This window comes from Canis lupus, chromosome 13 (assembly GCF_048164855.1).
Source record: "Canis lupus baileyi chromosome 13, mCanLup2.hap1, whole genome shotgun sequence".
Classification (NCBI taxonomy): domain Eukaryota; kingdom Metazoa; phylum Chordata; class Mammalia; order Carnivora; family Canidae; genus Canis; species Canis lupus.
The window spans coordinates 51,066,910-51,078,992 of NC_132850.1; the positions used below are offsets into that span (position 1 = coordinate 51,066,910).

The following is a 12,083-nucleotide window of genomic DNA, read 5'->3' on the forward strand; positions in this document are numbered from 1 at the left end:
TTTTGCTGTTCTTTAAAGAATAAAATGAAAAAAAAGGTCACGAATTTTTTTGCTGTCAGAGTAGGGGTGCAGTGCCGTGGCATGTTCATCCTCTGATTCCTTGGGAAGGCAGAAGGGCCCAGAGAGGTGATAAGGACTTTCCAAGTTCTACACAAATGCTAGAAAGAGAAGCTTAGGCCTTTTCTTTATTTAGCTCCAACAATCTAAGCATGAGGACAAGAGGACCAGAGTTAAATTCAGCTACAATTAAAAATAGCTAAGACTATTGAGTAATGTACTAAATTGCATCTAAAAAAGTTTGTCTTTAAAAAGCTGTCACCGCAGCAACCTTCTTTTTCTGCCCCACACAACACATTTCCTCATCAGTAATGGTGACAAGACAGTAACTTGATATGGCTGAGTTTCTTTCAGAAGGAGGGAATTATGCAATATTCCATAAGGAGAAATCATAATTTCAAGGATGTTGTTTAAAAAGCCCCCTTGATTACTCTTAATGCACTTCTCCTGGGGTACATGTCCCTCTTTTCCCCTACTTTCCCAACTGTGAGTCAAGAATTACTGCCTTATTATGTTTTTTTAAGATTTTATTTATTTATTTGAGAAAGAGAGAGAAAGCATGGGTGCAAAAGAGAGGGGTGGAGGGGAGAGGGAGATGGAGAAGCAGACTCCCCACTTTGCAGGGAGCCCATGTGCACAGGGCTCCATCCCCAGACCCTGGGATCATGACCTGAGCTGAAGGCAGGTGCTTAACCAACTGGGCCACCCAGGTGTCTGGAGAATTACTGCCTTATTGGAATGACCTGCTTGTTATTTAAGTTTTGTTTTGTTTAGCTATTTCCATGAGATTAGCCATTTGTAAATAACATCTGGAAATTCTACATCTTAGTTTGGGTTCCCCCAAAGCAGAGTTTAAGAATTTTGGGAGCACATATTTTATTAGGGAGATAGTCCCAGGGAGCAGGAAGAAAAAAGCTAATAGATGAGTTTGTTATTGAGGTTACACTATGGGCAATAAAGGCTTGGTTTAATCAGAACCTCTGGAAAAGTAAACATATGTTAGAACTGTCGCTGTGCAGGATGAATGAGTGTAGCACTTATCCACTAACTTCCGTTCCTATCGTTTGCAACTTACACTAGGGATATTAACACACTTCACCCTCCTACCACTCCCAGGCTGCACTTGGTGGACTGGCTACCCCATGACATCAGAAAACCCTATCTATCCACAGTGCCCAGCAGAAAGGCCCATGGGATGGATACTGACAGAGCAAGGTGAGTCTGAGACTACTCAGGAGTGTCCACTGTGTGTGCAGCTAAAGTCAAAGGTAGAATGAGGGGGACTGATGTTAGGGGGAGGGGTGTGTGTGGCAGGCTTGTGATCTGAAGTGAGTTAATGCTTAACAGCTTGGTATTTAGACCCCATGGTTATAATCAAGGCATTTGGTTGTGGATTTTTTTTTTAAAGATTTATTTGTTTATTTGAGAGAGAAAGATCACACAGTGGGGTGGGGAAGAGGGAGAGGGTGAGAGAGGATCTCAAGGCTCCCTGCTGACTGTGGAGCCGGACATGGGGCTTGATCCCAAGACCCTGAGATCATGACCTAAACAGAAATCAAGAGCTGGATGCTCAATGACTGAGTCACCCAGGCACCCCTGTTTGTGGACTTTAATTGAAGATAACATTTAAAATCAGTAATAATCCAAAGTTATAAAGTGAAGACTAATATCACGGTTGCCATATTAACCATATACGTGTATAATTTAAACCCTTGGATTTTTTTCTCTCTCTCTCTTCTTGCTGTTTAACTTTCAAATTTCTCTTCTGTATGCTATGATCTCTACTGAAGGGTAGGGTTGAGAAAGCAAGGTGGTAGAAATAGAATCTGTCAAATATTGCCACTTGTTAGGAACTCTTCAAAAAGTCCTTATGGAATAAGAGGCTGAGATTATTGGCTAAAATGGGATTTGGGGATTACATGTGATTTTAATTTCTCTACACTATCCAATTTCTATAATTAATTGGGACATGACTCACAATCCTGAGTAGCATGCCTAGAACACAGAAGAGAAAGATGTATCTTCTGCTTCTTACTTTTGGGGCTGCATTTCCCGTGTGTAACGGGCACGGTGGGTGAAGGATACAGAGATGGTATGGCGTGGTGAAAACTGCAAAGGGTTTGTGAGTAAGTCTGCCCCCTTGCTGAGCCTCAGTTTCCACGACTCTACAACCAAGCTGATAAGCTTCCTTGCAGAGCTATTGCAAGGATTAAGCATTATTATGCAATATGTTTGACATATCAAAACTGCATTGTAAAGTCAATTAATAAACAAATGAAAAACCTTGGTTCATTTGATATCCCATTTAGACTTAGTTTCTGGGTAAAGCTTACATTTACTGAAACAAACTGCTTTGACTCTTTTAGACTGAATCTTTTAAGATAAAATCAGAAAATCCCTTAGGTTGATACTGAGCTGAAAATATAGGTGCCAAGAGGCAAGCATATTCCCCATTTTATCCACCCCAAGAAAAAAGAATAGTCTCCCAGTGACCAGAATAACTGCTCCCAGACTGCAGTAAGTGGTCCCAGAGCACTCCCCACTCCTTTGGCTACTGCTCACATTATGGGCAGAAGTTAAGTGGCAGGTCTCAAGCGATATGGACAGGACAACCCTTGGTGGTCCCTCATTATCCCCAGCCATTGGATCCATCACGTAGAAGGATTTTGATTTGGTCTGCAGCCCATGGTAGATTTCTCCCAACAGCAACTGGTTTTCAAATCTGGGGTACCTGAAGACTTTCCAAGAGGTACACACCCATGCATAGATTTAAAGGAACTCATTTCCCATTCTCAACTTTCATATGTATCCTTTCTAAAATTGAGTAGAGGTGGTCTGAAAACAAGACTGTTTCTCTCTTCCTCATTCCCTTTCATAGTCTTCCTTCTCCTACTTTAGAGAAGCCTTTATTTCCTACCCATCCCAAATAATGGGATGGTTCATTGCTCAGGATGTAAAAACTTCCGTGGTGCCAAGTAAAGGGACAGTTAGAAATAAAGTCCTTTTCTAAAGGACCTTGTCTTTTCCATACTCCAGATATTGCCAAAGAAACGTTCTCTGCTGAGGGAGATCCCTGTGACCTTTGATAAGGCATGATAAAGGCAGAGTCTTATTTCATGATAAAACTGGGAATATTGTCTATCTGTAGGTGGATTATTGTCATAGAGACTTGTCTCAGCATGTTTATTTTGAATTAATAAATGAAGTCAGATATGTTCGGGCAGAAAGTAAGCCTGCTTTGGCTGACTAGTTTGATACCAAGGACTATTTATATGGCAGACATTTTCCATTAATAAGTGAGTTAAGTGTATAGCTCCAAAGTTGTTTTATTTTAAAATAGATTTAAAATGTGTGATAATATTAAAGCAGTTAATAAAACATATTATATTGAAAAAGATCTAGTGAAAGAAGCAGTAATTCCTGACGTTTTATGTATGTATCAGGTTAAACAAAGTGCCCTTAAGTGAAAGAGTAAAATGCACAAATGACAGTCACTTGCTTAATCTTTGTAGAGACTTTTTGATATACTTCTCAACATTTCAGAAAGTGGGTGGCTGACTGGGTAACACATCCTTTTGCAAGTTGGGTGGTTCAACTGTCTGCTTTCAGTAAAATTGAAGGAAGACCTAACTGAACTGTCAGCTCTCAGACATTAAAAATAATTTGTGGTGATAGTAAACTTTGTTATTTTTGATATAAGAATCAGAAAGATCTCAAATAAATGAGAGCAGTACTTCTAAAGCATATCTATTTGTCTTCCCTGCATGCCTATCTATGTATTTATGTGAGCAAGGTATCTCAGCAATTACACTGAAAACAAGGGTAAGTAGAAATAGAATTGCTGCTGTAGCGTCTTACTCTAGCAAAAAGTAATGTTCATTCATGGAGCATCAGCTAATTGAGAGAAGCAGCTTCATTTATCTCACTGAAAGACACATTTTTAATAAAATTTGATTTTTTTTGCTTGATGATTCTTTGTCAAGATTTGCAATATGTTGATATTTTGTGACTAAAGAGGTTTATATCAGTATAAAATTCTGTGGGCAAAATAGAATGAAAATATGAGTTCAAAGAGGAAAAAGGAATCATGTAAAATATGCATCTGTAAATATGATGAATAGTTTAAATGTTAACTTAAAAATGTGTTGAGGGGGCGCATTAGTTTTCAAATTTTATTACAGGATATTCAAGTGAAAAAAACACACCATTGCAATAGGGGAGCTGCCTATAGTCCTTGGGAATAAAATATGTTCCTTGTTGGTGTGGGGATGAGGGAGAGAGGTGAGAGGTGCACAGTGCCTCTCGAAGAGTCTGTCTGGTGACTGGTGTCATGAGATTTTGATTTGTAGTGTAGGCTTCCTTGGAATTTGAAATTCTGGATTAATATTAGAACCAGCCTTGTGCTTTAACCTGAAATAGGCCTTCTCTGCCATTTTGGGTCCTCTCTGGTTCAGGTCTATACTTTCTTAAAGACATCTCCCTCTCTGAAGTCATCCCTGACATATATTTCTGTTGTGTGGGTTCCCATAGGTATCACTTTAATCAAGATTCTGTGAAAACATTTATTTTGTTCATTCATTCATTCATTCATTCATTCATTCAAGAATCATGTGTGCCAGGTACTGCATAGGGAGCTGAATATGCCATTCTGAGCAAAAGAAGCATGGGCCCCATCCTCATGGAGCTGATATTTCAGTGGAAATAGAGGAATAATAAAAGTAAATAATTATACAAATAGATGATTAAAGATCATAACAAGTACTACGAATGCAAAGAACATGGTGATTAATGACAGGAAGAACAGGGAGTGCTTGGTTCTAATTGAATAAACAGGACAAATTCTTTGAGGAGGTAACAGTTACACTGAAATCAGAAGTAGGAGAGCAACCTGCCATGCTAAAAATGGTGAAATGGTGTTCCAGTTAGTGAGAATAATGGGTGGGGGTGAGGTGGGAGACCAACTAGTGATGCACAAGGACAGAAAAAAGCAGGGCCCCCCAAATATTCATAAGCTCAGATTTTATTCTCCGTGCGGTGGAAATCCATCGAAAGACTTCTAGCAAGTTTTATTTGTTTTTAAAATATAATTTGGGCTGATGCCTGAAGTCTTGACTGGAGTAGGCAAGACAGAAACAGGGAAATCATTTAAGAGGTGTATCAGCCAGATTAGGCAAGGCTATGCAGTAATAACCCCTAAATCTTTGGGGCTTATATCAACAAAATTGTATTTTTTCACTCATGCTACACATCTATTACAGGTTGCCAGGAGCCCTACTCCCTATCCACTCACTCCAGGATCTGGCCAGATGGAGCAGCCCCACCATCTTGAAAATTGCTGGTCACACAGCAGAAAAAGGAACACAGTAAACCAGGTCCTGGTTCTTAAAACATCTGCCTAGACAAGTCACCTGCCCCTTCTACCTGTATTTTATTGTCCTTATCAAATTATATGATCACCCCGGATTTCAACATAGATGGAATGTACCCCCTGCAGGAGGGGCACTGTGGGAAAAGAAAATGAATATCTGGTGGACGGTTTCACGAGGTACTGCTGGAGGCTATTATTGTAGTCCAAACAAGACGAGATGGGACGTTTGATCGAAGTGATGCTAGTCAAGACGGGGACAAATGGGCAGATTTGAGGTTATTTTTGGAGTTCTTTTCTGATATGGTAATAGCTTGACTCCGATGGAGGTTTGTTGTTGTTGTTGTTGTTTTGTTGTTGTTGTTTGGTCACTCTCATTGGACTGTGAACCTCATGAGGCAAGCCATGATATTCATCTCCATTTATCCAAGGCCAAGCATAGAAATGTTTACTAAATGAAGGAATAGGATTTACAGATCAAAAACCTGCCTCCTGGATATACTATGGCTTGGAATTTCCCACAGTTGGGGTGAATCTGTTCTGTAGAGGGAGAAGATTTAAAAAAAAAATGTTTTACACATAAGAGAAAGCCTCACTCATTGGATTTTCTGCAGGATTGTGAGGGACATCGATTTAGGAAATGGTCCGGGCCACAGCACTGCTCCTTCCTGGGGGGAGAGCCTGACTTGGCCCGTCCTGTTCCATTCCCTCCTGGGACTGACATTTTTTCCATTTCTTCCATCTCTGTCAGCTTCCGATGGCTTTGCACCCCTGGAGGGGACGGGGGAGTGGCCATCTGCGGCGATGCCTTTGGAGAAAACAGAGTTTAGATACAGCCCATAAATCCAGCCCAAGGAATGACTCCCTTTAACAAAGACAATGGCTGGTGGAGCGGGGAAAAAAACCCGCTGAAAAGAAATCTTGAAAAAATGCGGCAAGGAGGTCTGCCCTCCAGGTTGCTGCCCCCCCTGCAGCCCCCCCCCCCCCCCCCCCCCCGCAGGCCGCTGGCTGCACAAGTGACCTGCTGGGTCTCCAAAAGCAGGGCCTTCCGGGCGCCAGCTTCTCTGGGATGAGGCGGATCCCAAGCCCCCTGAACCCCCCAAATCCCCCCCATCCCCCTGACCGCCCCCCCCAGCCTGCTGCGCCTTCGGGAGGCGGCGCCGGGCTCCCCAGCCTCCTCCCCTGGCTGTGGTCCTGGGGGGCAGCCTGCGCTGCGCTAGCACATTCCTTCCCCTCTCGGTGTGGTGGCCTCTGTCACCCCGCGGGGACCAGCTCCTTCTCTAACACCTGCTCCGGAGACCGCCCCCCCCCCCCCGGGTTCATGTCTGGTCCTTGCCGCATCCTGGTCCTCTTGGTTCAACATCAGGGATGGGGGTGACGGGGGGGGGGGGTGTGGGCGAGGGATGGTGTTGGCCAAGGTCACTGCGTCTCTGCCCCCAGGGCAGGAAAGGGTGTGTGGCTTGCGCCCTGGGGGTGGGGGGCCGCAGAGGAGCCCCATCCCTGTCGGGGAGACCACAGGCCGGGAATGTGCTCCTGGCGCAGATGTGGGCTCAGCTCCAGGTGCAGGCCTGGCCCGAGGCATCACTCCCGGGGCTTCCAGGAGCCGGCTCCTTTTGGGGGGGGGAGGGGGGGAGGTGGTCCCGGGGTCTCTCTGGGTTGATTTCAGATCCAGCCGCTCCGAGGAAGAACTCTCGCATCCCCGGAGGCTAACATGCCACCGCCCGTGGTTTATTCCTCAGAGCTACGGGTCCCACCCCGGCGTCCACCCCACCGAGCCTCCTGTTGAGCATGCATCCCCCCCAGAGCATGCATCCCCTCAAGCCACCCGTGCCTTCCAGGAAGGGAGGCGGTTCTCGGTTAGCCGTGCCTCAGGCCCAGGGCAGGGACAGGCCGGATCAAAAGGAGAACCGGGTCCGGAGGCAGGAGGGTCCTGAAACAAGGAGGAGAGAAGAGGAAGGGAAGGGGAGGTAGAGGCTGTCACCAAGTCTTGGGCGACGGTGACAGTGGAGGATCACCCAGGCCCCACCGTCCCGGTTTGCTACCCCGGGCCAGGTCCCTGAGGAGCTGAAAGGAATCACCCCCCGGAGGGAGCCCCGAAAGTGTTTCTTAACAAACAGCCAGCTTTGGATATCCACTTTGCCGATGCGGATATTCAAAATGCCGATTTCTTTCTCTTTTTTTCCCTCCACTGTGCGTATCTCTCCAAGCCCGGACCCGCCCGAGTCATTCTAGTGCAGGGCCGGGTCGTGGATCTGTAGCAGAGGGGCTGCTGCGGGGGGGCGGGGGGGAAGGGCAGGAAGACTGTGTCTACCTGGGAAGCCAGGGCTCGGGGAACACACGCAGGTGCAGCAGCTGCAGGGGCCCCAAGCTTCTGGGCCTGGCCGGTGACTCTCCTGCTCAGCAGGCCTTCCCGCAAATGCACATTCAGGTCCCCATCTGCCAGCAGTCATAAGATTCAGAGAGCCACGGCCTCGACAGCCCAGCCTGCTTCACCCTCCGTCCGTTCTCTGAATGGGCAAATGTCACACAGCAGCCCTCCGGCCCAGGAACCATTGCCTGATTCTCCCTGGGCACCTGTGTCCTAGAGGCAGAGGGCGCTGGTGTTGGCCTGAGTCATGTTCTGGGGCATGGACGGTGTCAAGGAGGCCAGGGCAGGGCATGGACGGTGTCAAGGGGGGCATGGACAGGCAGGGCATGGACGGTGTCAAGGAGGCCAGGGCCCTGCCACCCCTCTGGCTTGCTGAGAGGCCCTGAGCCGTTGGTACATGACCCCTTGGATCTTCTGGGTGGCGTTATAACCCCTGAGAAATCCCCATCGCTTTGTGGGGAGGTAACCTTAATGCAATGCTTTTCTGCATTCATGTGAGTTTAAAGTCAGCATTCTGTTGAGGAACAAACAAAAACCAAGCAAAACTTGTTTCCAGAATATTCTCCTGTCTCCTACCATCAGTATAACACCTTAATGATTTGCAATACATAAACAAGGAGTGGGATTCAATGGACATGCCAACCAGCACCCCTCTCATCATCAGAGCAAGGGGAGCAGCAGATACTTTATGCTGTGGTAACTGGCTAGCTATACAGTCCCACAAGCCATAAATGCAAAATCCGCTTCTTCCTCCTCTCCCCACCACAGTGCCCCCTGCATATTAAGTACTGAATTAATGAGTTCATCATTGGGGTCAACTCTGAACTGGGCTGACTTCTCAGCAACCAGTCTCAGGAAAAGCAGGAGGGAGTTGTCTACTCACTGACCTCAGAAGAACGTTTGATAAAAATGTTGATTCCTTTGGTTACTTATGAGTTATAACATGCATATAAATGAGCAGGTTTTATTAGTTGGTGTAGATATCAAATTCTATCTGTAGAAAACAGGCATTTTACTCTAAAAGAGGCTAAACTGGGTTAAAAATGAGCTTCACAATCCTATTAGAACTTGTGTTCATATCTGTCCCCCCAAAAGGGCACTGCCTTCCTTTGAATTGTAGGATCTAGAATTGTAGAGCTCATCAAACCGCCTTCTTTCAGAGATGAAGAGATGGAGGCTCAGAGTGCTAAAGTAGCCTGTGAGTGGCTCTCCAGCTCGGGCCGGCGGAGGGAGAACCGGTGTACAAGACTTATGCTCTTCCAGCCAGCGTTCTGTCTCTGCCATGATTCACAGGATCAGAGTTTCTACGAGCCTCCCAGGCTGGGGAATGTGACTTTTTGTTGTCCTCTTTAAAGCATGCTGTAATAAACAATCTACGGTGATTACTCTTCCCTATAATTCCACATGGGGATTATAAGCCATCCTGTTATTCTGTAGCTGTATCATGCTGGTTTATTATTATATTGAAATGTTTCCTTTAAATACATTAGAGTCATACAGTATTTATTTTAAATAAGGGGGAACTAGCCTCTAGGAGATGTAGTAGTTCCTAAATTAGAAGCTCAGACATTTTAAATTAGAACAAAAGGCCCTAGGTAAAACTCTGAAGTAGGCCAGCAAGCTTGGTGAGCGCATGAGGGAATTTATTGCAAGGTGTCAATAGATTCACGTGTATGCTAAGAACTGATTATAGACTAAACAAATAATATTTCTCACCCATACATCTCCTATGGGTCCACAAGCTTGTATTTGAAACCTTTGGGGCTGCATATGTTTTGGAAGTTAGATATTTCAGGTTTCAGAAGTCAGGTAACAGGATGTATAAACCATATATTAATAGCATTCCCAGGAGTCTGGAACAGCACCCTATAATCAAGCACCTTAATAATTTTGCAGTTAAATATGGGAATGTTCACTACTAATGGAATAAAAAAAAAGACTATTAATAGCCTTATGTTAGTTCAGGTCAGGTTTTGCCCCCAAAATCAGTTTGTCATGAACGTATCAAAAAAGCTTCTATTATAAGGGGTAGTGGAAAAGGAGGCGGTAGGGGGATGGGGTGACTGGGTGATGGGCACTGAGGAGGGCATCTGACGGGATGACCACTGGGTGTTATACTATATGTTGGCAAATTGAACTTCAATTAAAAAAATATATAAAAAAACAAACAAACAAACAAAAACCCTCTATTTTTTAGTGCTTTATAAAGTCCAGGATTATGGATGAAGGATTGTAGATCTAAATTTAAATTTATGAACATACTAATCAATAAGAGATAAACTTATTAAATGAGTTTCAATATTTAATGTACCTTTTTGTCACTATGTATTTTCTCAATCAGTGGCTAGATACAAAGACAACAACATATATCACACCAGAATTCACAAAATTTTAAGGACTCTTGAGTGTCCTTGGTGGAACCCTAATCCTAATCGCAGCATGGCCCCGGATACCTGCTTCATGGGACCGTCTCCTTCCCTAGTGCACAGTTGGAGGGGTGGAAGGGCCAGTGAGGACCTAAGGCTGGAGCCTCATTAGGAAAATCTCTATCCTGTAGGGCAGGGATTCCCAATCTTATTAAATAGGAGGGACTCCTTTTAATTGTACGTGCTCTGGAGCTAGATTTCTGTGTCAAGACTCTTGCTCTGCTGGGACATCTGGGTGGCTCAGTGGTTGAGCATCTGCCTTCGGTTGTTATCCCGGGGTCTAGGGATGGAGCCCCGAATTGGGCTCCCCTGGGGAGCCAGCTTCTCCCTCTGCCTAGGTCTCTGCCTCTCTCTGTGTGTCTCTCATAAATAAATAAAATCTTAAAAAAAAAAAAAGATTCTTGCTCTGCTACTTATCTATTGTGTGAACTCAGACAAATCATTTTACGTCTTTGCACTTCAGCATTCTCCTCAGTTATAAAGGAGGAAGGAAGAGTTCCTATTTTGTAAGAATATCATAGGGACTCATTTTAAGTAAAGCTCTTAGAGGAGTACCAGACACATAGTAATCTCTCAATAAGTCTTGACTATTATTATTACTACTATAGTATTAGCCTACATGTCTACGGTAGGCAGGATAATTCTCCCCCCCCCCCACTTCCAGATGTCTACACCCTAATTCCCATAACCTGTTACAGAATACACTGGAGCATACCAGTGTAGACGTGGTTAAGTTAAGGGCCTTCGAATGAGGACATTATCCTGGATTATCCAAGTGTTCCCAGTGTAATCTCATGAATGTGTAAAAGGGAAAGCTATTCCTGGCTGTGGTAAGAGAAAGAGATGTGACAACAGAAGCAGAGTCAGAGAGAAGCTCCATGGCTAACTTTGAAGATGAGAGAATGGGCCACAAGCAAAATGTGGTACATCCATAGAATTGAGGATTATTGGTGTGTAAAAGGAAAGAGGTACTGATGCTCGCTACGATATGGATGGACCTTGAAAACATTATGTTAAGTGAAAGAAGCCAAACACAAAAGGTCACATATTGTATGATTCCAATTATACCAAATGCCTGGATTGGTAGATCCATAGAAACAGAGGGCAGATTGGTGGTTCCAAGGGGCTGGCATGAGGGGGAAATGGGGCACAACTGCTGAGGGTGTGGGGTATTATCTTTTGAGAGAGAGAAAGAGAGATGAATTTATTAGCACCAAACAAACTTTATGCCATAAATATCACAAAGTGGCAGCCACAAAAAGAAACAAAAGATGCTATTGGAGCTAAACTGGGCTCCTGATTCTGCATTTCCAAACCTCCCCTGACTCTGTCCCTCCTTCTCAATAAAAAAATTAAAAAAAAAAAAAAACCACCACAAGGAGGAAAGACACCCAACTAATGAAATCCTGAGGATTCTCGTCAATATGTTCCAGCTTCAAGAGAAATAGATTGAGGGGGTGAGTCAGCAATTCCAGGAAAGTTCCAGGAAAAATTCTTGAGAGAAGCCTCAAGGCTTGGCCCTAGGGATTTATTTGTCTGAGGCAGAAAGGGATTCTGGGTTAGTGCATTGAGCTGCAGAAATGAGCTGAAGCCCAGTGGAGTGTACTACACCCTTGATTAAGTGGACTGGGCTCTAGTGAAAAGATAGTTAACTGCATCTCAGGAGGGAGTGAAACCCTGGGCTCCAAGCAAGGACTCCAGGCCCATTCCAACTGTTCCCATTTCACATTCTCAAACCTTCAAGCTATAGAGAAGGGGCTTGAAAATAACACTGCACCCAGAGTGGGGAAGTAAGTGTTCTCTATAAGGCAGGGAGGATGTCAAGGAAAATTCACTTATATTGTGTTCTATTGAAGCAAGAGACAGT

General features: G+C 44.5%; 1 long non-coding RNA gene across 1 annotated transcript; it reads left to right on the top strand.

Moving 5' to 3' along the window:
- The first annotated feature begins 1,140 nt into the window (after positions 1 to 1,140).
- Positions 1,141 to 9,172, top strand: LOC140603086 (uncharacterized). Its single transcript, XR_012006132.1, has 3 exons — positions 1,141 to 1,272; positions 5,316 to 5,429; positions 8,951 to 9,172. It is a non-coding gene; the product is annotated as an uncharacterized lncRNA (long non-coding RNA).
- Positions 9,173 to 12,083: the final 2,911 nt, after the last annotated feature.